Source organism: Triturus cristatus, chromosome 2_2 (genome assembly GCF_964204655.1).
Source record: "Triturus cristatus chromosome 2_2, aTriCri1.1, whole genome shotgun sequence".
NCBI classification, from domain to species: domain Eukaryota; kingdom Metazoa; phylum Chordata; class Amphibia; order Caudata; family Salamandridae; genus Triturus; species Triturus cristatus.
The window spans coordinates 330,177,410-330,197,794 of record NC_140582.1 but is presented as its reverse complement, the minus strand read 5'-3'; the positions used below and the strand labels follow the sequence as shown (position 1 = coordinate 330,197,794).

The 20,385-nt window shown below is 48.3% G+C and overlaps 1 protein-coding gene across 2 annotated transcripts in view; it reads right to left on the bottom strand.

Moving 5' to 3' along the window:
* TBCK (TBC1 domain containing kinase) overlaps nt 1-20,385 on the bottom strand; it is a 1,508,203-nt gene that overhangs the window by 1,094,557 nt on the left and 393,261 nt on the right. The window lies entirely within an intron of this gene.

Below are 20,385 nucleotides of genomic sequence, written 5' to 3'. Positions count from 1 at the left end.
GAAGCGACTGCTGCCGACCAAAAAGCCGCATACCCATCCAAAAAAAAGGTGTTCTCCGTGTCCCAGGTTTCTTGTAACCCAATAATTTCACAGTCTGTCAAACAGTCCCTCCATTGTGCATCATTTGCTTTACTATTCAACCCAGCAATGTTCCAACTAAGGACCCTCGTACCTATACGTGGGGCCCTAACTGCCACCGTACCATCAGTATGACCACCTTGGGCGTCCCCCTCTGTATTCATAACATTTGTGGTACCACTCCCACAAGGGCTCCCTGAGTCTCCAATTAACCCACATTCCTCCTCCACAATCGATGTGGAAACTTCTGCAGCAGGTGTGGGCTGGTCCCGGCCATATTCAAGTCAATCATTTAAATCTAGGTCACTCAGGGGTTGATAACTATTAAACATGGCAACCCCGCGACCGGTAACCCCTACGGTGCCAATTCCTCTGCCCTCACATAAGCCATTGATGGGCTGCTGAGTTAGATGTCTATAAAAGTATCCCAGTGGACGAAGTGTAATGCCCTGATCAGTATGTGGCAGCGAGGAAGCTCTTAGCAAAGCATTATTAACGAGAAGTGGGTTACTAAAATTTATAATTACACAGTCTCCCCTAATGTTCTTGTGTGATTGTCCTATCCATGAGACTCTCCGGGTGGTGAGTATCTGTCGTGAAAGACCAACCGGGAACCCACACTCTCTATTCAACCACGCTACAGTTTTATTCTTTAGGGATTCATGGGGTTCTGGCTTATTAGACAGACTACCCTCTGCTAAGGGTGGAACATTTTTTAACACTGCGACAAATGGGGCACATTCAGGAGGTAAATCGGGTTGTGCACTGACCGTGCAACTAGTCTTTACTATTGCCGGCCCTCTCTTACTCCCAATACATGTGACTGATGGTGGAGTTTTACGCGCAGTTTCCAGGGATACAGCAACTGCTGGTTCTACTAAACTGGGTCCTTCCTTAATGGGCTTTGGTGTCTCGTTGTTAACCCTGGGGCCCTTATCGGCATTGCTATTACTTACAATTATATCATTCCGGGGTCCCAGGAGGTTTCCTAATCTCACAATTTCTGCAGACAACGTGTCAATTTTGGCCAGAAGGGGCTTAACTATCTTGGTGATTTTGGCCTCTAAAATTCTAATCAGGCAATCTATTTGCTCTGAATCTATTTTAATAGTGGCATTATTAACCCTTTCACCGCGGCGGGAATTCCGCCGCGGTGCTGGGGGGTGCGGGGGGGCAGCGCGGTGGCGCTGTGCTCATGACGGAGCCGCTCCGTCATGAGCCACGGTTGAGCTGTGCTCATGACGGAACGGTTCCGTCATGACTCCGCCCATTTGCGTTGTCCCCCCGCACAGGCGGGGAAACAGCGCCGCGTAGGCGGAGCGGCCGCCAACGGCCGTAACATGACGGAACCGTTCCGTCATGAGCACACGGCAACCGTGGCTCATGACGGAGCGGCTCCGTCATGAGCAGGAAAGGGGTTAACCGGGGCCTCATATAGGCTTTCCCCACTAATAGGTGGCGGGTCTGGTTTTTTTCTTGTATTGCGGCCACCCCCCGTTTGTTTTGTATCAGCTTGCGAGATCTCAGCACTCGCTGTGTTACCAGGGCCGGGGAACGGTCTGGTGAGGCATCATTAATGACACTTAGGTCGACCATATTTTCCTGATCCTGCACTAATTCAGGGGGCGGCAGGGCTGAATCTGCCGTATTTATCACATCGTATTGATCAGTACTACAACTATCACCCTGAATAGGAGAAGACAAAGCAGTGGGCGAGCTAGACAATAAAATGGAGCCGGTCCCCTGGCCCAATGATTTACGTCTTTCACTGTTAATTTTAGTTACAACTTTCACCAGATAATTATCTAGAGTTGCAGCTACAGGAAGTGTTTTACCTGTTGTGGATTTCAACATTTTCAATGGTAACACAGAGGCCTCAAAAAAGACTAAATATTGTGTTTAGACAGAAAAATAATCACACAGCGGTAGTAAGGGGTAAAACTACTCCCTATCCTGTGATAGAGCCACACAAGCGCTATTAATTTAAGCAGTCTCTCAGTGTTCAAAGTAACAGGGGACGGTAGCGAAGATCTGGGGCCAAAAAGCGTGGCCCAGCCCAGCCTCCTTGTGCCGCTGAGAGCCTCAGAGGGCCCGCCCTTCGCCGGGGCTTAGCCCGGCACCGCCCGCGCGCATCCCGCGACGTGGAGGGAGCCTCAGTCTTTTAAGCACCTCCGGGCGCGAACACGGCAGGAAATTGGGCGCAATGCAACCTGGGAGCTGTAGTCTCCCCCTGTCACGGCCGCGATGGAGTGAAGCGGCGTCAGGGGAGACCCGCAGCGTCAGGGCCCCAGGAGCGGCGGAGTGACCAAAGCAGCGTGTAGCAGGTCCACAGGTAAGAAACAGCCTCCAAACACAAGCATCATTAAACATAAAGGATGCACTCAGCAACTACTTTAGAATTTAATAGTAACCGACCCTCCTCTCTTCCATGAGCTTCAAATGCAATATTCTTGGAAGCAGGGCAACATATTTAGTGGGCAGTACTGTTCCAAGGATAAGCTATATATTCAGAGGGTTTAACCCTTCATATATTAACCCTTACCTATTAAATAATAAAACACATTCGTTCCTACAGAGGACAATTGATATCTATAGACAGGGAGCCAATATTCCCTCTCCAGAGCACCAAGAGAAAGCAACACAGTTCTTTATGAGAAAGGCCCTACTCACCTCACAGAGCCAATATGATACAGCTGCGGAGGTAATAAGCCTGCATCAAAAATATGAGGGCAGGGTGCAGGATCGGAACCCCTTAGTTTTGTGACATAAATGCACTAGGTGCCAACGGGAGCATAACAATAACAAACAAGCATTGGAAAAGCCAACAGGTATGGCGTCTACTGCCAGCATTTTGGCTTTCTCCATTGTTCCTTTGTTTTGTAATGGTGTTTGCAAAACCTTATTGTTGGTAAAGCTGCCAGACCCACGTTAATACCCCAAAAAAGGTGGATAAAGTACAAATATTTTTGGGTCTCAAAACGCACACGTTGCCTTAGCAGTTCCTGGCACTGAAGGGACCTGCTTTGTGTGAGAGTGTGCTACGTATGAAAGGGTAGAATGTCATCACCCAAAATGAAGTTAGCCAATGACTAAAATGGGTGGACACTTTGCCCTATGCTATGCATTGGGATGGGCGGAAGAAAAATGTGAATGACACAAAAACAGACCAATAGATGAAGAGGAAAGGCTGCAAGCCCTTATAAGTTAAACTTATATTTATTTGTCAAATCAAAAGGTCTTGGCTAACAACAGACCCAGATACAACACCCAGAGTCTCTCGGTGTTGCCCACCACTATAAGCAAGCAGGAAAGATGTGTTTGGAGCAGGCATCTGATGCTGCCAGATTAGAAGTAGCCTGGATATGGGCTGGTAGGCCATTGCAAATTAACTCATCGTGGACTGCAAAATGACACTTCCCCTTTGAATAAAGTTGAAAAGTGAGCACGAAGATTAGATGGTTTCCAGAAGTCCTTTTCATTATAACATCATTTTATGGAGCCGAACAGGCGCCTGAAGTTCAGATAGGCAATCTTAAAGGTGACCCTTTCCCGGCCTCACAGGGAGGTAGTGCTACGGTCTGCTTTTAACTGGCCTGCTCCCGGGGGTGGGGGATTATGTATAAGGAATCCCAACTACAAGAGAGAGAGAAAGTACAGTTTAAACATAAAAGGGATCCAAATACCAGGAGAGGGCCGAGATAAATTAATAACACATCCACTCAAGCTTGAAGTCACAGATTCGTTTATTAACTCACAGCCATGCACCTATCAAGCCAGAACAATACCTTCATTCATCTATCACCGCCCACACACCTCAATATGACAAACCACCCACCCCCACCCACCCGCGTGTCTAACATTAAAGACTGCAAGTATTCATCTACCCATTCACCCACATCTATCCTCCAATGAGGGTAGATTCTCATGGGAGAGGATGTAGCCTTACAGCTAAAGGGTCGACCTCGAAGCTGGGGAACTTGGTTCGAGTCTTGGCAACCACGCTCAACATCCTGTGATTCTGGGCACATCACGTACTCTCCCTGTGCCTAACAAAATGAATGTGCCCTTGTGTAACAAACTGGTGCTCAGGTAAAGCGCTCTGATACCTGATATCTTCAGGTCTAGTTTGCGCTATATAAAACTAAAAAATAAAATAAACAAGCATCGGCATAGACAATAGGTCTCGCCTTTGGGACCGTATAAGTGTTTAGCTATGCAACAGTTGCATAACTAAATACTTATAAGGTCCCAAAACCAAGACCTACTGGCTATGCAAAGCGCCCTGCGGCCCCAAAGTGATCGCGATCACGATCAAACATCAAAGTGGGTCGTGAAAGTAATCGTGGTAAAGCGCGATGCGTGCGCCCGCGCACATGCACTGTAGCTCTATGCTGGCCTGGTAGCACTTTTTGGAGCCCTCTCAATAAGTCTCGCCAGACCAGCGCATGCGCTGGGTTAGGCGAGACCTAAAAATGAGTTAATACCCTTGCAGCTGCAAGCATGCATACATCTGTACACTCAGCCCCAATTGTCACTGATAATCAAACCATCTCTGTATGCATACAGCCATACATTAATTACTCCATTCATGTATATCCAGCCACTGTCCTCACACACCTATCCATCGGTGTGCCTTGACGTGCGTTGTTTAGGATTGTATGTTGATTGCATGTTGTATGCCTGCTTCTATGTGTACAGGAGTGTCATGATGTGCGTGGATACATATGTTATTTAATTTATTCAGCACACAGCTACTCGGAAGTGTCCCGGCGCTATAGACCGCTGGGGAACCCGTCCTGGCTATCCCTGTGAGATGGTCCCTTTCTGGGTATCTCCACGGTGAGACCAGGCATCCCCGGCATCTGTGGGGGGCTGTTGTAGAGATGAGGCAAGCTTAATGCCCAGAGTTGCCGAGTGTGTTCCTGGTTAGAGTAGGTACCGAGGCGAGAATTATCGAGTCCGTTTTGACCCTGGTCCACGACCCTGCCGCGTCGGGAATTGAACCCTGGTCCCTGGCCGATTCTCTGCTTACGGATCTGCCGCCTCTAACTAGTGAGTATGTGTTGGTCTGTGTCCTCCGAGGATGCAATAAAAGCGTAATATGTATCCATATATTGGGACAGAGCTCACTTCCAACACTTTATTTGGTTTGGCCCCAGAACACCTGGAAGTGTCGCCGATCCTGGAGACATGTTTGTCTTTCACGCAGTCCGTTATCTGACAATGTGACCTTCCCACATCTCTGCAAAGAAATCATTGCACCCATGAAAGAAAACGGAGCACCTCAGCACTGCCGCTGGAATATCTGCTCTATAAATGACTGCCATTTTTATACTCATCAACATCAAATGCAGCCCAAAGCTCTTAAATACAAAAAAAAGTAGTTAAGCTTATGGTAGACAAATTTGAATCAAGAACATTTCACAACCATCAACAGAAACTCAGAAATATTTTGCTCATTCGACAATATAGACAATAACTTTGAATGAAACATAAACGAATCCCTTCAATTTATGTTAACATGAAGGTGAGAGAAGAATAAAGAAATCCTACTCAAATGTGAACCACGAGTAACGCCATAAAGGCACATGAACTGCTAAAGCAAAGCTCAAATTAATGGAAACCCGAGTTGGCCATACCAAGGTTGGAGGCTCGTGATTGCCAGAAAACCGCATACAACAGTGGGGAGCCTCAACTCACTGCAGCAGTAAGATTCAACAAACATTGGCATAGCCAATAGGTCTAGCTTTTGGGACCTTATAAGTATTTAGTTATGCAGCACAATATCCTTGGTGCTACAACATCAACTGTTGCATGGCTAAACACTTAAGGTCCCAAAGCGAGACCTATTGGCTATACCAATGCTTGTTACCCTGGGGGGGGGGGGGGGGGGGGGGGGGGAGAAACTTAACTCGTCAATATAGCACCCAGCACTGCTTTTGATGCAACTTTGCAGGGACTCGTTTGTCAGTTTTTTATATGGCAGACATGAGCACTAGTAACATTACACAAGGACGTGTCCATGTGTTGAAGGTCTCGCTTTTGGGACCTTATAAATGTTTAGCCATGCAACACTTGATGTTGTTTAATCAAGGATATTGTGCTGGATAACTAAACACTTATAATGTTCTAAAGGCAAGACCTATAGGCTATCCATTGGCGGGGCCCAAAGTAAATGCTAGGTGCTCAAGGAACAGTGATAAGAGTCTCAGGAGATGGTATGTAGGGGAAAAGAAATCTTGTTTTTTAGGGACTAATGCTCCCAACCACCCAGGGGTGGTATGCTTCATCATGGGCCCTTACCCACATTGGTAGAAATGCTCTGTAAATGTGGGCTATAACCCGGAGAGACAGGGGGGCTTCTGAGGTGGAAATATCAGCCACCATGTAACTGTGGGGCCTGAATCTTCTGGTGTGGGAATAAATCTAATGTGAGATGCAGAGGGGAAAACTGTTAAAACTACCTACTGGTAGACCAACATTTTATTGGGCTCTTCAGTAGGTGGAGTTAAAACGAATGGGAATTATTCTACCCTCATGGTGAGATTATCATATTTCTGCTAATTCGAATGCCCTAAATAGGTGCCCGCGGTTCCTTCAAGATCGATCATCTCTGAATACACCACTCAATTTAGAGGAATAAATAGTTAATTAAAAAAGGCGCCGAAACAAAGTGTAAATATCCACCAGTGGAACATTGTTTTCCATCTTGCATGGACGTTTTGAAGACAATGTACACAGGGTTTAGAGACAGTAAAATAGACAATGTTCGTTATTATTTGAGACAGCTTCAAATAAATGCCACTGCACTTGCGCATAGCGTTTCCCCAAGCATGCAACATGCAAAAGATAGCCCACTGAAAAACAGAAATACTAAGAGTACCTAGATGGTAATAACTCTGAAACATAAGTTATAGCACTGCCTCCACTCGCGTTAGAGGAGAGGGGACCAATGCTGAAAATATATTTAACTGTACACATCAGTGTTCATATGTTGAAACATAACCCAAAAGGACCCAGAAGGCTTAGTAGTAACTATAAGGCAATGGTATTGCCCAATAAAATAAATGCGGATATCATGGGCGGTCTTGTTGAGTGTTTTCAATTCAATTCAATATTACTTTATTGCGGCTATTCCAGCCATAAAAGTACAGAATTTTTTATTGCAGCATTAAAAAAACATACTCCGATCAAATAAAAAAGGAATAGTATCAACAGGGTGTTATATACATAGTTATAGATGCCAGGGCTTCAGGAGAGCAGAATAAAAGGTACTTTATTTTGTTACTAATAGTTACAAATAGGAATTTAATACTATAAATTAATATAAAAACTTTAAAATATCATTAAGCCATTCCTCGTTGGAAGTATCTTCGATTGCCAGTGTAAAATTGGGGACAGGGAAGTTAGTATGAGCTGAATTAAAAGCCATATATTTAGTTTTGTTTATATTAACCACAAGATTCCTTTTTTTGCAGAACTCGCTAAATTCATTTAATAGTCGTTGCATCCCCATCGGGGACTTCGAGAGGAGCAGGGTATCGTCCGCAAACATTAGTGCAGGAAACTTGCAGGACGACAATTTGGGTGAATCCAGATCCTTTGCGGCCAAGAGGTCATTAACTAGGCCGTTTAGGAAGAGGGAGAAAAGAGTAGGAGCAAGAACGCAGCCTTGCCTCACCCCCTTACCAACAGGGAAGGGGGCTGTCATTTGACCATTCTTGCCAAATCTAACTCTGGCATATGTGCCCTCGTGGAGGCGTTTGAATTGGAGACATAAGTAGGGTGGAACTCCCATGTCCAGCAGGATCTTCCACAGCTGGTCACGGTCAACCAGGTCAAACGCAGATTTGAAGTCCACGAAGGTAAGGTATAGACTCCCTTTTTCCAAGACCACATGTTTCCAGTATATTAGCTGCAGTCTAAATAACTGGTCAATTGTTGAGATCTTGGCTCTAAAGCCTGCTTGCAGCGGGGTCAGGACATCCGAATCTTCAATCCAATCCTGCAATCTCGCCAGCAAAACCCTCCCAAAGATTTTTTGGGACACATCTATAAGGCTAATAGGCCTATAGTTTGCTGGTTCGGTCGGCGAGCCCATTTTAAAAATTGGAACAATCTCAGCGCCAGCCCATGTTGCTGGTGCAGGTAGGCCATACAAAATTGCATTAAATAGTGCTAATAAATATGGGGCCCAAACTACTTGTTCACTTTTATATAAATCCCTGGGAATTCTATCCAGTCCGGGGGTTTTATTTGGCTGGAGTTTCGCGAGGGCAGAGGTAACCTCGCTCATAGTGCATAGGGGAATATCACAGACGGACTCAGGAGTGGAAGGGCAGGGCAGCAGCTTCACCGCACTTACATCGTTAAAGGGACTGAAGTAAAGTTCCTTAAAGTGCTGGTGCCATATATCCTCAACGATGTTAGGATCAATGACAGTCCTACCTTCGGCTTGGCCATGATGGACCAAATTCCTAAAACTTCTACTGTCTTTTAGCTCCAAAGCCATCTTAATGTTGGACCATCTCTCAGTTTCCCACTCTGTCTTTGCACTTGCTGTAATTTTTTTTTTTGAAACCTGGCATCCCGAATATTCTTGCTATCGGCCTCTTTTAGAGAGTTCAACAAAAGTTGTTTTGCCTCTCTACAACTCTTATTAAACCATTATTTTCTAGCCCTTAGAAGTTTAGGTTTATTATTAATAAAAACATTACAAGAAAAAAAACCAGAGAGAGCCTGTACCATCTCTTGATGGATTCTCCCGGCATTGCTGGCACTATTTGGAATAGGAAAATGTTGCGCTTCAAGGCTGGCCTGATCTAGAAGGGGTATAATAGTTGCGTACAATTTGGGCAGTGCATCCCTCGAGTGGATACTTTTTGTCCATCTGATTCGCCTCCCTCCATTAACCACCGCAAATTTATTTGAGTTAAACATTTCGGGATTTTGATCATGGAACCCCATCTGAAATTTTAATGTTAGAACAAGGGGGTCATGGTCACTCTCATTGCGTATTTCAATACCAAAATTCAGCACACTATGCCAGAGTTCTACGCTGATCAAGATATAATCAATCACTATTACCCGATCTGGCCTCTTGAAAGTTGGTCGGCCGGGATTATCTCCCGGAAACCGTCCATTACAGGCCCTTAATGAAAAAGTCAGGGTTAGAGAAGTCAACTGGAGAGCCAGAGGGGTCCAACGCTTTGTCAAATACATGCTAGGAGCCGGTATTGACCAGGTGTCGTCTTACTCGCTAGTTATAGATTGGATATTGTCCTCGAGGGGTTCAAAATGGCAGTTAAAATCTCCGCCAATTAAAAAGTTTGTGGTTCCTGCTAATGAATTCAAGAGATTAGAGAGCAGGTCTAGGGTACGTGAAGTCCCACCGTAATTCACAGGGCGAGAGTAGACATTTATAATCGTTAAATGGGGTAATTTGCAATGTGCCAAAATTATGCATGTTATATCGGGAGAGTATGTATCCACACGTTTGATCTGATAGCCTAGATGGGAAGCTACCCATATACATAGTCCCCCCGATGGTCTCCCTTTTGGTCCCATTGTGGCCGCCTCACAATACGTCACAAACCCTACCCTATATTGGGGATTTACGGCCCATGTCTCCTGGAATAAACAGATTACGTGTGAATCAATATAATCCCCCCAATCTGGTTCATCTAGTTTGGACACAAGGCCTGCAATATTCCAGGATAGAAGTTTTGGGCCACCTGGGACCGGTTGGATGCTCCGACTAGCATTTCCCTCACCCACAGCTACAGTTAGAGTTTCAGTCGTTGGTGGAACAGATTCTGTCACTCGTCCTACTGCAGGATAGTCTATTAAGGGTGTTATTGATGCAACTGCATTCCTTTCTAATTCCCCCACAAGTTTAACTAGGGGGAGCTTTGGCCCATTATCACTCTCTAGTTCCCCTCTTAGGCCAAGAGACTGATGGAGTCCCCCTCCTGCTGTTTGACATAGCTTGGTTTGTTCTACAAGGGTTTCGTCCTGATCAGGATGAGTTGGAGATAGTGAGTCTACCAGGCCCAGAACACTGAATCTATTACCAAGTTGGATTCCTTGTAAGGGGTTGTTACTTTCCCCTATTGTCCACCCGGTAGACCGGATCGACTTACCAGGGACTCCCCTATACTGTTTGTGGTACCCATAGTTAGGCATATGATCAGGCAGGTTATAGAAATAACTCAAGTCCCGGGCTTTTATAGCAGTTCTTTGAAAGGTCTGAGGGCCTGTACAAACGTACTCCACTACCTTCGGGTTTCGAAAATTGATAACAATACAATCACCCGGGGAATTTTTAGCTCTACATCCTACCCAATTCACTCTTTTAACTGATAATATCTGAGAGTGTATTTCTCTGGGGAGGGGTCTATTGGTGTTTAACCAATGAATCGTCTTGTTTTTCAATTGGTCATACAGCTCGACAGTGCCAGATTTCAATTCGGGAACTCCAGTTAAAACCACAACATAGGGGGAACAATCAGGGGGTAGATCTAAATGGTAGGGCTGAATATTTACGTCCTTCCCATTGGGGAAACCCCTGGTGGTTCTACCATCTTTATTGGGGGCGCCCTCTTGACCACTGGGGGTAATATACCTATTGCCCTGGGTGCTTAAGATCACCTCATCAGCTCTGATCCCTGTTTCGCCCCTCGACTCGCTTGGGTCCTTTACTAGTGCAACCCCATCTGGGTTATTCGGGGCCTCTATGATTAACCCTTTTTCCTTCTCCATGTCCGCATTGCAGCGACCACTTACTATTTTCCCCTCAATATCTCCCAGTTTTAAGTTCACCTGCCCTTCGAAACCCTCCAGCCTATTCTCAATCACTATCAATCTTTTCAGTAGGGGGTCAAGTGCTAAGGTTAGATGGGTTTCTATTTTTGACCAAAAGGACTGCTCTAATTGTGGGGGCACGATAGGAAGATCTTCCATGCTCGTATCAGGTATGGAGGACAATGTTCCCTTTGTTACTTTAACTGTAGTAATTGCCTCAATAGGCGTTTTCCTAGTATTGATAACTTTAGAGGACTCCGCCTTCTTACCCCTCGAATGGGCAGCCCCTCTTTTCCTTTTTGGGGCAGGCCCTTGTACGGGTTCTGGCGAGTGGCATGAATCCTCATGCACTTCAGCCAAACACGTAATTAGCGTGCCATTGGAGCTTAATGGCATATTGGATAGTGGAATAGTAGGTGCAAAATTTCCAGTGGGGTTCAATGCAGTGTGGGTCTGGGGACTTGGCATAGAAACAGGTGGCCTCACAGGTGTACGTGAATTTGCCAGACACCCCAAGGATGATCGTTTTGCAAGGACAGGGTCGATTGAGAGACGGCGCTCAGCAATAGCTATTTCATGGTTGAGGACCGATGTAGCCCTCGTCAAAAAATTATCGAGTGTTCCCACAACGGATCCAGAGCCCGCTCCTCTCTTCCCCCCACAGGACGACATTCTAACCCCAATATATATATATATACAATGGACCTCAGTGCTGATAGAATGACGGCTTATTAATAAACCAACAACACACTGCAACACAAAACTAAAGGGGATGGCCCAGTCTCTCACAGTCTCACAGTCTCAAGCGGGTACGCAGCAGGGTGGCGCGAGGCGCTAAAATAAAATAGGGTGGTGGGAGGGGCAGCAGCAACAATCCCCTCACACGGGCTCCTGGTACATGTAGTCCAAGGCCCCAGCAGCAGCAAAGAATATCCGGTGGTTCAGAGCAGGTAACAATGGTTCAACGTGTATAAATTAATCAATACAGTATCTTTACTTTCTTGTGCTTCAATAGTTCAGGTGCAAGCAGGGCCTCAGGGAGAACACAGGCTGCGCCCAGATCAACTATGCCACCCCTGCGACCTCCTGGCACACTCTCTAAAGCCGCTTCTGTAACTGCTGTAACTCGCGGCGGCACTCGATTACGGGGTACCTTTTGGCCTGCTTCTCAGCTTCCTTTTTCATTCCACAGTCTCCACCGTATTTACGTTTGCAGCACTGCAGCGCACTGGAGCAGTTACGTTGGTGTTACAAGGTAATGAAGCAATGAGGCACAATATGATAGTATTGCTCCGGTATGATCACAACTTCCTCCTCTGACCCAGTTCCAGCTCCTACGCTTCACCTTAGCTCCTATGCGTGCTTAATCTAGCTCGTACATTTAGATGTGCAGCAGCGTCTGGAAACAGGACTCCATCAGACCGCTACTGAAACAGACGCTCTTGACTGCAGTTCTTCAAGTACGAGTGGTTGACGTCGGGTGTGGCTGGCATTCATACTGAGGCCACACCCAATATGGTGCCAGAGATGTCAGATTCTCGCAAGACCTCGTGGGCTGCTTTATAGGTGCGATTTAGGGATAAAATGGCGGCGTGGCTCGAGTCCCGTTGCTATAGGGACCTCCACTCCCGGATCCTTGCAGGGGCTGCCGGTGCCTCGGTTCGCCGGTCCCTCCTTCCGTGTGTTTCTGCTCACAACTGGGGTGGGCTCTCCCGCAGCTCCCTCCGCGGAATATGGCGGAGACCAGGGTGGGGGAGGACAGCGAGCCGGAGGAAGAGGCAGCAGAGATGGCTGTTCCTGTCGCTGGGTCCCTGGGGCCAGGCGGGGATGCCCTGGTTCCTGCGGTCGAAGACTTGCAGGTGAGGAGTGTGTAGACAGCGCAACAATGCTGCTTCCGGGGTGGGTTTTAGGGTCGGAGGCGAGGCAGAAAATGGCGCAGCTGGTATCTAACGAGAAGTGTTTTAACAAACATCCAACCGCCTATGCCATTGTAACAGAATTACAAACTTATGGCAAGACGATAACAGTTGTAATGTCAGGGTGAAATGTGGCAGGTGTAGTCATTTGCGTGTTATTCATCCATACTGGAATGCACAAAGGGAGGAAAAGTCAACCGGAATATGACAGACACGGAGCAGTCGGGTAAGTTTCACATAACATGATATGTGAGGCACCTAAAGCAATACAATTTGGTTCTGGCTGGCGGCGCCTCGGCCATAAATGAAAGATAAAGGGAGAGACTGTGGCATGGAGCGCGAGGCAGAGGCGGGCTTGTAGAGGGGAGAGAGCGCGTGAGGGGGGGGCAGACAGTCAAAGAGAGAGAGAGACCGGCAGCAGACTCAGAGGAGAGAGAGCACACGGGAGGGGTAGAGGAGTGAGAGAGAGACAGTCAAAGAGAGAGAGAAGCTGAGACAGGCAGTCAAAGAGAGGGAGAGAGGCAGTCACAGAGAAAGAGGCAAGCCAGGCAGTGGTTAGTGAGAGAGGCAGAGACAGGCAGTGGAGTGAGATAGAAGCATAAAGAGAGAGAGAGAGAGGAGCAAGGCCAAGTAGAAAAGACAGGCAGACAGAAAGTCAACGGAAGAGAAAGAGACAGGCAGTCAAAGAAAGAAAGCGAGAGACATTCAGCAGAAGAAACAAGCATTAACAAGCATCGGCCGTAAAAGCGAAAGTTATCGCGATCACTCTGAAAGCGAAAGTGATCGCGATGACGCGCTAAAGCACGCTAGGGATGCGCGCGCAGCAGCGGGGGGACGGGCGGAGATGGTGCTGAAGGCTGGCGCAGGAAAGGCAGATGTCTGGGTGAGAAGGGAGGGGGGAATGCGGGGAGCAGCTGTGCGCGTGCACGCCATCGTGCACTCAAGCTTGTAGCCAGCACTAAAATGTGGGTAGCACTTTCAAAACCCACCTACTAAATGTCTCGCCAGACCAGCGCATGCGCTGGGTCAGGCGAGACCTAAAAAGCGTCCCTCAAACTAGCACAGAGAGCAAACCACGCGTATCTCTCCTTGCCCTCCATCACTGATAATTGTGAGATCGTGAGATGCAGTAGTCGGTAAGTGTCTTATTCTAAACATCACTTGCATACCAGTAAGGTAGTTGAAAGAAAAGGAAGCGGTGAACGAGATACTTACCTTCAGTAACAAGCTTTCTGGTAGAGACTATCTAGCTGCAGATTCCTCACATTTAGAACATTCCCCAGGAATCAGACTGGTTCTGGAAACTTTGCCATAGTACCTCTGCGTGCTGGAAGGTGGCCCCTTGCGGCACCGCACTGAAGCCATTCCGCTCAGGAAATGACGTGCAGGGACTACATGGGCAAATGCCGTGCACTGACGTCAGTTGCTTTTGAGGCTGGGTGTGCCCCCAGATGCAGAGCCCCAAAAGCAAATTGATGTGACCAATGTGCAGATTCCTAGACTTGGGATCTTATTAATGGATAGATTCAAAACACAGAACAGAAAGGATGGGAGGGTTGGTGAGGAATCTGCAGCTTAATAGAGTCTCTAACAGGCAGAGCTATACTGAAGGTAAGTAACTTGTTCTTCTGATAGAGACTTCTAGTTGCTGATTCCTCACCTTTAGAATAGATATCACAGCAGTAACCAAAGGGAGCAGGGGTGTGGATTGACTCTAACCAATAAGTACTGCAGAACTGAGCTGCCAAAGTGGCCTTCCTGGCAGACTTGGCTGTCCAGGCAATAGTGCCCAGAGAACCTATGGAGTGACGCCCATGTAGCCATCTGGCAAACGTGCAAGACAGGGACTTTGGGCGATAACACAGTGGCAGCAACTCTGTCCCTGGTGGATTGGGCATGCAGTCCTTCGGGAAGTTCCTGCTTTATCAGTGCTTAACAGATCCTAATACAGATCACAATCCAGTGTGAGATGGTATGCTTCAGCAAAGCTTTGCCATTTTTCACTCCAGCGAAACTTACAAAGATCTGATCTTCCACCCGGTGGTCTTTGGTGCAATCGATGTACAAGCTGAGTGCTCTCTTGTTATCTGAATGATGGAACCTCTCCTCCTCCTTAGAGGGGTGAGGCAGAGCATGGAAAGTGGCAGGGTGATGATTTCGCCGACGTGGAATGGCGTCACAGATTTTGGGGGAAAGGATGCCTTAGTACGCAGAACCAGTTTGTAGGGAAAATAGGTGGTATGAGGTGAATGAATACACAGAGCCTGAAGTTCACTCACATGCCGTGCTGAGGTGATGGCAATGAGAAACAGTGTTGATTGTGAGGAGCTGTAAGGGACAACTGTGGAGCAGCTCGAATGGAGTACACATCAGAAAAGCAAGGAGGAGGTTGAGGTCCCATTGGGACATCACAATAGGAGAAAGGGGAAATATATGCTGCAGTCCTTTCAAAATACCCATCACAATAGGTGATTTAAATGAAGAGGTTGATCTGGCAATACTGTACACATAGCAAGGCCTTGCTGGGTGAGAGACAGATCAAATGGCAAGACAATTGACAGCTTGAAAGGTAGGCGGTCAATCTGGTAAGTGCTGCCCCAAACCACAAATTTGTCCGGACGACAGGTGTATGCAGTTGTCCTTGAGGCTCGCATGGCTGCTTAGGTGACATCAACCACCTCTGGAGGAGAGTTGAATGTGTTCAGCTGTCGCCTCTCAATCTCCACACATGAAAGTGGAGGCTGCAAAGGCCGAGGTGGAGAATTAGACTGTTCAGCTGCAACAGGAGATCCAGGCATGGGGGCAGCCTGAACAGAGGACAGATGCTCAAACCCAAGAGGTCTGGATAACATTCTCTCGGTGCCCAGTCCGGAGACCTTTAGGAATGCTTGGGCCCGGTCTATTCAAATATTCTTGAGATCTCGTGGAAGCAGTGATATAGGCGGAAAGGCATACAGGAGTCCCGAATTCCACTTGAGTCGGAACACATTTCTGAGTGAGATGCCTTGTTAACTCCAAACGTGTAGAAGTGCTGACACTGCGCATTTTCAACAGTGGAGACCAGATTGAGACAAGGCTCGCCCCATACGCGGAAGAGACCTTATCCCACCTCTTGATGAAGCTGCCATTCATGATCGTGATAGGTGCAGATGGCTGAGTTCCGAGATCCCATCCAGTCCTCTTTGTTGCAGTACCACATGGCAGTGGAGTTGTCCCTGAGCACCTGTACCAGACTCCCTTTGATGGATGGTAGAAAGGCTTTCAGCGCAAAGCAGATGTACCTTAGCTCCAGAAGGCTGATATGGGGCTGGGACTCTGCTAAAAACCAGAGGCCTCTGATCTTCACCTCTCACAGATGCTGCCCTAAACCAGAAGGGATGCATTGGTCAACACTGTCAGCTCTGGGAGCTGACCCAATCAGGGTCCATTAGCCACAACTGCAGATCTTTTGCAGTCTTCCCCAAAATCTGGAAGTAGAGCGTAGACATCACCTTGATGTTAGTCCCACTGGGACTTCAGAACCCACTGCAAAGCCTCTATATGCCACCTGGTGTGCTCGACCAGCATGATACAGGAGGCCATCAGTCCCAACAGCCTCAGAATCAAAAGTGCTGAAATTCAGACTGAGGCTGTAAGATTGGGATCATAGCCTGAATGTCCTTGATTTGTTTTCCAGAGGGAAAGGAAGAAAACCGAACCATGTCCAGAATGGCTTCCATGAATGGGAGTGTCTGAGAAGGTGTCAGTTGTGACTTCGGCATGTTTACTGTGAACCTCAAGAATGACAGATTTGCCGTAGTCTGGAGGTGGTTGACAACAGCCTGGGGCGAGTCCGCTTTCAACAGCCACTTGTTGAGGTAGGGGAAGACAGGCACTCCGACCTCCAAAGGTATGATGTCACCACCACCACCACTTTCATGTTCGTTTGAAGAGTATTAATGAGTCCAAAGGGGAGCACAGAGATTTGGAAATGCACCTCTCCCACCACGAAACGCAGGTAGCAACGATGGGCCGGCAATATGGGAATATGGAAATAAGCATCCTACAGGTCCAATGCCACTATCCAGTCTCCAGGGTCTAAGGAGGACAGACATGGGCCACTGTTCGCATCTGGAATTTCTCTTTTTGGAGGAAGAGATTGAGAAGGCGCACATCAAAAATGGGTTGAAGACCTCCATTTTTCTTGGGGACCACGCCCTGCTTCTGGCACTGGCACCCTCTCTATAGCTCATCTGGTCACAAGGGTGTCAGGTGCCCCACAAGACTTACCTCTGCTTGTGAAGCAATTCCGCAGAGACGACAAGAGCACCCGTCCCTGTACCCACCTGACCCTCGTGGACAGTAGGACCCAGCAGGGATGAGATGGACGCAGGGAAGGGAGCCAGAAAGGACGTAGTGGCTTGGTGTGTGGGGTATCTCGGTGCCCCCTGGAAGACAGGAAAGGACCAGATCAGTAGAGAACCCCAACTCCTGTTTTTAAGCAACCCTTAAAACACACACACAGAAAGTGATTTCCTCCTGGGGACTCACCAATGCTTCTGTGGACCACGGTACCCAGAATCAGCGCTGCTCCAAAGAAGGCTAATCCAGGCGAGGTGCTCCAGAACACGGATACCTCAGCGAAACCAAAGGAAAGCGCTCCTGCGCAACGTGCCAAAAGCAAAAGTCAAAACCTTGAGAAATGGCGCTCCTGCGCATCTTGCTGAAACAATAAGGCAAGCTAAAACAGTGGCATCCCTGGAAGGCAACTGTTGGTTAGGAACAATGCTCCAGCTCTGTGGAGCGATTCCCCATTGCAGCGCTCCTGCGCGATGAGGAAACAGAACGCTGTACCGGAAACCCAAAGTAAACCCACAAGCGCCCCTGCGCTAGGGAAATCAAAGTAACCCCACAAGCGCTCCTGCGCTACGAAATCAAAGTAAACCCCCAAGCGCTCCTGCGCTACGAACTCAAAGTAAACCCCCAAGCGCTCCTGCGCTACGAAATCAAACTAAACCCCCAAGCGCTCCTGCGCTACGAAAAGCAAGTAACCCCACAAGCGCTCCTGCGCTATGAAAAGCAAGTAACCCCACAAGCGCTCCTGTGCTATGAAAAGCAAGTAACCCCACAAGTGCTCTTGCGCTACAAGGGCTCAGAAGTCGGGGGAGGTTCAATACCTCGATGTGCGCTCCAGCGCGGCGAGGAAGGCCAACCAGTTGCGCCTCGGCGTGGAAGACACCAGAGTTTTCTTGACGCGACTCGGTTCCGGGAACAGAACTCGCGTCGCTAGGGAATCCAGGAGAATCCGAAGCACGGAGCCGGCGGGAAACGCAAAGTTTAAGCGTTTCCCCCGGAAGTGCTTCTGCGACCTCTCGTCTGCTGCAAAAGACTAGACCGGGACTCGACCTCCAACCGGAAGTGAGTCTCCCGGCGTTTCTGTGTGTGCGTTGGCGGGGATACGGCAAGCGCCGCGGAACATGACAAAGGGCTAGCACTTCCTGCCACAAACTGGAGAGATGGTCCTCCATCAGTCACGGGGTAGCCGGCGGAATGTGCGGAGTAGACAAAAGGAAGGGCAAGAGTAACACCTGTGGACAATTTGAAGGACTCAACTGTCCGATGTGATCACTTGCCAACCCAGATAGAATCAGTAGACCTGCCTCTTATCGGTTGGCTGTGACCATGCGAGGGTACACTAAAGAGGTTGGCAAATAAGGATGCGGGGGTGTTAGTGAGGGGAGGTGGACTGGGGGGCACGCTGACCTTGGCCGCAGAGTGGTGGGCACCTCGGCCTCTTCAGCAAAATTGCTGGGTTCCCTGATGGAGTGGGGTAGGCGAACAGTGGAATTGCTACTGCTGATGGCGATGATGGGTAGAAAAGCAGCGAGTGAACAATAGCCCTATTCTCCTTAAAGCGCTTGAGGGCAGAGTCCAATTTGTCCACAAACAAGCAAATCCCATCGAACAGCATGCCTATCAGCGAGGACTGTAAGTCACTCAACAACCCAATGGATCGAAGCCATGCATGGCGGCGAATAACGACTTTTCTGCCTATTGCCCATCCACCAGTTCAAGCTACAATGAATCGTGAACTTAGCAACATAGCAACTGCATTGAATTGCCTGAGACAGAAAGGGGTAAAGGCCTTTCAGAACACTGGGGGGGACTTGTGCTACCAATTCCCAAAGTGCGTGAGTGTAAGCCCATGCAAACAGGAGGCATTAATTGAATGGGGGGGTTTGATGAGGCAAGATGACCAAGGAGAATAACCTCTTCCCGAATGTTTTCACTCTTTGTTGGGAAATTGTTGGGGTCAGTCCGGCAAGTGGAAGATTGCACCATCAGACTCTCTGGAGAGGTGTGCTGGGACGAAAAGGCTGGGTCACACAGAGGAGGATGGTGGCACTTAGGGAATCTGATGGTCAAAGGTTGACCGGTCTACGGCAAATGCCCACACCCCTAGGAAGGTATCTGTCAAAGCCTCATTGAATGGAAGAAAAGGCTCACAAGCAGTTTGGCCAGGTTGCAGGGCTTTGGTCAGTTGATTTGTTTTCACCTCCAGGGAAGGGAAATGGAGGTCGAGCACCTCTGCCGCCCTACTCATAACCATAGTACAGGAGGCCATTCTTCTGTAGGCGGTCCTGGAGAAGAGAAAAGGGCTGATTCTGGAGAGGTATCCAGCCCACTAGCATCTTACAAGTCCGCAAACCAATTCGTCTGTATAGGGCTGAGGGAGCACAACACCCTGGTCGCCATCATGGTCTGAATCCATTCAAAAGAGGGGTTGGAGAGAATGTTTTCTGCCTTGAGGTAAAGCAAATGCAGCAACCTTGGTCGGATTCAATTGAGATGTCAGTCGAAGTTAGACCGGCGTTGCGTTGGCGCCAGAAAGGACGATGGGAGCCACCAATTTGGATAGTGAAGTCAGCATCAGCGTTGACGTACCTGGGCCTGGATCATGGCGGCCAGGGATGAGATAATTATTGAAGCAAAGGGCAAAAGAGGCTCAGAGGGTCCAGCTTGCGCCGAGGGTAAACTTGCGGGCGGTAATCCAGGAGGAGGGCCTCTTGGCTACGCAGGGCCAGAAGGCGCACCAGACAGAGTCGGTAAGGATGCGGAGAACAGGAGCATATCTGCACGCAAATCTCAGACCTGGCACAACGTGACTGAAGGCCCCAGAAAATTAGGGTTTGCGCCGCAACCAGTGCAGAATTGGCTCTGAAGTCTGCCCACTTCAGAAGTGGGAATGGAACCGTTGGTATCGCCTACGCACTTTGTAAGGAGAGTGGGAATGGCGAGAAGGTGCAGAACCCCACTTCGACTTCCTACGTTTCTTGTGCTTACCTGCAGAATTGGAGCTTTATGAGGAATGGTCTCTAGAGCGGCTCTGTCGGCTCCAGGAACTGGAGCAGGTACGAATTTGCTCCCTTGACTTGGAGCGATGCGTCTTCTTGTGCTTGGAGACATAAAGTTTTACCACGCGCTCCCTTATGACTTTCTTGTTCATCGACACTCAGTCTCTCGCAGGCCTTGGGGTCATGGTTCGACCCCAGAAACCACAGGCACACCAGTTGGGGATACTCACAGACATCTGTTTGCGGCAGTCCTT